Below are 4,593 nucleotides of genomic sequence, written 5' to 3' on the forward strand. Positions count from 1 at the left end.
TGTGTGTGTGCGATTTTTTTTTCACAGTGAAAATAAAATATGCAGTTAGAGTTTTAAAACAAGAAGCTGATCTCAGGGACACCTGGGTGGCTGGGTCAGTTAAGCATCCTACTCTTGATTTGGCTCAGGTCATGATCTCACGGTTCATGGGTTTGAGCCCCAAGTCGGGCTCTGCATGACATCGCAGAGCCTGCTTGAGATTCTCTTTTTCTCTTTGCCCCTCCCCTGCGCATGCTCTCTCTCTCCCTCTTGCTCCAAAAATAAACAAACTTAAAAAATAAATTAAAAAAAAAGAGCCATCAGCCTCAGCAGCTCCTGCTCCACCTTTTGTAGACATAACACTAGCTCAGGGGCCTGTCAGAGGTTACACAGCTTTTTCCTTCCTTGGTACTTTAGAGTAGCTAGCTAAGAATGTCCGGAAAGCTTCTCTGAAGAGGGGACATTTGCGCTGAGACCCGAATGAGCAGGAACCAGCCATGAGAAGAAGGGAAGTTCTAGAAGGAAAGATGAATGTCGCATGGCTAAGGGAGTGAAAGGAAGTTGGTATGAGAACACACAGTGGATGAGGGCAGGAACCCAATCAGGTAGAGTCTTCTAAGCCATAATGGAGGCCAGGAGACCAGCGAACAAGACGGTTACAGCCATTCCTGAAAGAAAGGAAGTTAACTTGGACCAGGACTTTAGCAGTGGTGATGATGGAGTGGCCAGGTTTGGAAGTAGAACTTATGTGAGTTGCTGATAAGGTACAAGAGAAAGAGAAAAAAGGAATGACTTCTAAGCCTTTGGCCTTAGTAAGTAGGTGAAGGATCAAGCCATTTAATGAAATGGGGGAAGGGCCCTGGAGAGGTCAGGGAAAAGGGGACAGAAGATACAAGTATTTATTGGTATCCACCACCTGTTTAGTTCTTTAGTTCAGATGGTGAAGAGTACCCCATCCTTTGAAACTTATAAAATCTATGAAAATATGTATGTATATTAAGAAATCTAGGAGAAAAAATACTACAATCATTTCTGCAGAGGCTGAAAAGGCACATGACAAGCTCAACACCCATTCTTGATCAAAACTCAAAATTCAAAACACGGGGGCTCCTGGGTGGCTCAGTCGGTTGAGCATCAGACTTCAGCTCAGGTCATGATCTCGCAGTTTGGGAGTTCGAGCCCCATGGCGGGCTCTGTGCTGACATCTCAGAGCTTAGAGCCCGATTCGGATTCTGTGTCTCCCTCCTTCCCTCTGCCCCTTCTCCACTTGTGTTCTTCCTCAAAAATAAATATCTTTTTTTTCTTTCATAGTTTATTATCAAGTTGGTTTCCAAATAACACCCAGTGCTCATCCCCACAAGTGCCTTCCTCCATGCCTATCACCCCCCTTCCTCTCTCCCCTGCCCCCATCAGCCCTCAGTTTGTTCTCGGCATTCAAGAGTCTCTCATGGTTTGCCTCCCTCCCTCTCCCCAACTATTTTTCCCCTTCTCCCCCCACCATGGTCCTCCATTAAGTTCCTCCTAATCCACCAATAAGTGAAAACATATGGCATCTGTCTTTGTCTGCTTGACTTATTTCACTCAGCATAACCCCCTCAAGTTCCATCCACGTTGCTACACATGGCCNCATTATAATGGAGATACCACCTGAGGTGATTGGACAACAGAAATGAATTAGAGGTCTGATAGGATAGTTTTAAGGAACAGTTAGAATTGCTTGAATGATTTCAGTACCTAGTATATCTTTAATAAATAGCACCATTTCTGCAAAGAAAAAAATAAATAAAGGAAACATAGCCTAGCTAGTATTGCCCTCCCCCAAGTACAGGTCTAATAACTAGAAAGGAGGAAGTAAAACTATCATTATCTGTACATTATGTAACCATATACCTGGAAAAGCAAGAGAATCAACGATGAAACTGCTATAAATGATATAAGAATTTAGTAAGGTAGGGGTGCCTGGGTGGCTTAGTTGATTAAGGGTCTGACCTCGGCTCAAGTCATGATCTCATGGTTCATGAGTTTCGAGCCCTACTTCAGGCTCTGTGCTGACAGCTCAGAACCTGGAGCCAGCTTTGGATTCTGTGTCTCCTTCTCTCTCTGCCCCTCCCCTCCTCATGCTCTTCTCTCTCTGTCTCTCAAAAAATGAATAAACATTAAAAAAAAAAAAAGAATTCAGTAAAGTAGCAAAAAATAAAATTTATAGAAATCAATAGCTTTCCTATATACAATTACCAGCTAGAAAATATAATGGAAGAATATACCTCATTTATAAAGCAACAAATAATATAAAATACACAGGCATAAACTTCACATGAAATGTGCAAGATCTATGTAAAGAAAACTTTTAAAACACTACTGGTTACAAAAAGACAACTTGAACAGAATCATCATAAATGTCAGTGATCCCTAAATTAGTTTATAAATTAATACCATTCCAAAATAAACTGACAAATNCCCAAGCAGGCTCCACATTGTCAGTGCAGAGCCAGACATGAAGCTCGAACCCACGAACCATGAAATCATGACCTGAGCTGAAGTCAGATGCATAGTCGATTGAGCCACCCAGGCAACTTGTGAAGGTTGTTTCTTAAAAATAAGGAAGCAAAGGGTGCCTGGCAGGCTTAGTCAGTAGAGTATGTGACTCTTGATCTCCGGGTCGTGAGTTTGAGGCCCAGGTTGGGCGTAGAGATTACTTAATTAAAAACAAGTTAGGAGGGGTGTCTGGATGGCTCAGTCGATTGAGTGACTGACTCTTGATTTCAGCTCAGGTCACGATATCACGGTTCGTGACATCAAGCCCCGAGTCAGGCTCTGCACTGACAGCACAGAGCCTGCTTGGAAATTCTCTCTTTTCCTTTCTCTCTGTTCCTTCCCTGCTTGCACGCACATGCTCACTCTCTCTCAAAATAAATAAACATTAAAAAAAATGTTTTAAACCTCTGTGTTGTCAAAAACCAAAACATCATAAGCAGAGTAAAACACAATGGCCAAATGGAAACAAACAAGCAAACGAACAAAAATGATTTGGCTACTACTATAACAAAGAGCTAATCTTCCTAATATAAAGCTTCTGCAAGTCAAACATAAGAAATAGACCAGTGGCGCCTGGGTGGCTCAGTTGATTAAGCATCCAACTTTGGCTCAGGTCAGAGCCTGGAACCTGCTTCGGATTCTGTGTGTGTGTGTGTGTGTGTGTGTGTGTGTGTGTGTGTGTCTCTGCCCCTCCCCTTTGTGTGCTCGCTCTCTCTCTCTGTCTCTCAAAAATAAATAAACATTTAAAAAAAAATAGACCAATAGCACAAAAGAAAAGTCAGCCAAAGATAATTGTGAATGGTTAACAGAAAAAGAAATACAAATAGCCCTTTAACATATGGGAAGGCGTTTGAGCTCACTCTGAAGAGAACTATAAATTAAAACTACCCAGCTTAAAAAAAAAACAAAACAGTATCATTTACATTAGCCAAAATACAAGTTTGCCAATACTCTCATACACAAAACTATGGAAAAAGAAGCATTCTTGTACGTTGCTAGTGGCAGTGCAAATTGATACAACTCCTGTAGGAAACTTGACCATATGTACCCAAATTTCAACGGATATACTTTTTTTCCAATGAATATACTTCATTCAATGCACTATTGTTGGACATAACAAATGATGGAAAACAACCTATACGTTCATCAATAGGATAGTTGCATAATTATGGTATAGCCACACAATAGAATATTCTGATTACACAACTGTAAAAAAGAATGGATTCTGTGTATTGACATGCAAAATTTTCCATTAAATATTGTTTAGAAAAAAAACGGTATGGAACAATATGGTATGCTATCTATTTTTTTTCTAAGTAAGCTCTGTGTCCAATGTGGGGCTCGAACTCATGACCCTGAGAACAAGAGTCACTAGGGGCAGCTGGATGGCTCAGTGGGTTAAGTGTCCATCTCTTGACTTCAGCTCAGGTTCAGCTCAGGTCATGATCCCATGGTTTGTGGGTTCAAGCCCCATGGTTTGTGGGTTCGGGCTCTGCACTGACAGCATGGAGCCTGCTTGGGATTCTCTGTCTCCCTCTCCTCTCTTTGCCCCTCCCCTGCTTGTGCTCTCTCTCTCTCAAAATAAACCTTAAAAAAAAAAAAAGAGTCATATGCTCTATCAACTGAACCAGCCAGGTGCCCCTGTAGNAAACTGTGAGGTCATGACCTGAGCCGAAGTTGGACGCTTAAGTAGGCCACCCAGGTGCCCCTGTAGTGTGCTATCTTTTGCGTAAAATGAGGAGAAAATATATTCAAATGTTCTTTCCTTTGCATAAGGGCACTTAGGAAGCATAGACAAATAATATGTGGTCACTGGTTGGGATTGGGGCAGGTGGGAATAAGACTTCACTGTATAACTTCATATATCACATGATTCTTAAAATAAGTCAGTGTTTTATCTGGGTAAAATATTAAATAATTAAAAGATGATATTGAAAGCTATGAAAATGGGTGGAAGTGCATAGGGAGAGACTGGAGATGGAGGGGCTGATTAGTGGCTGCATCCTGGAAGATTTGAGGAGGAGGAAAATCCAGGAAAGTGTGAGCTCTGGGAAACCTTGGGACAAAAGGGTCAACCGA

This window comes from Crocuta crocuta, unplaced genomic scaffold (genome assembly GCF_008692635.1).
Source record: "Crocuta crocuta isolate KB4526 unplaced genomic scaffold, BGI_CrCroc_1.0 scaffold467, whole genome shotgun sequence".
Classification (NCBI taxonomy): domain Eukaryota; kingdom Metazoa; phylum Chordata; class Mammalia; order Carnivora; family Hyaenidae; genus Crocuta; species Crocuta crocuta.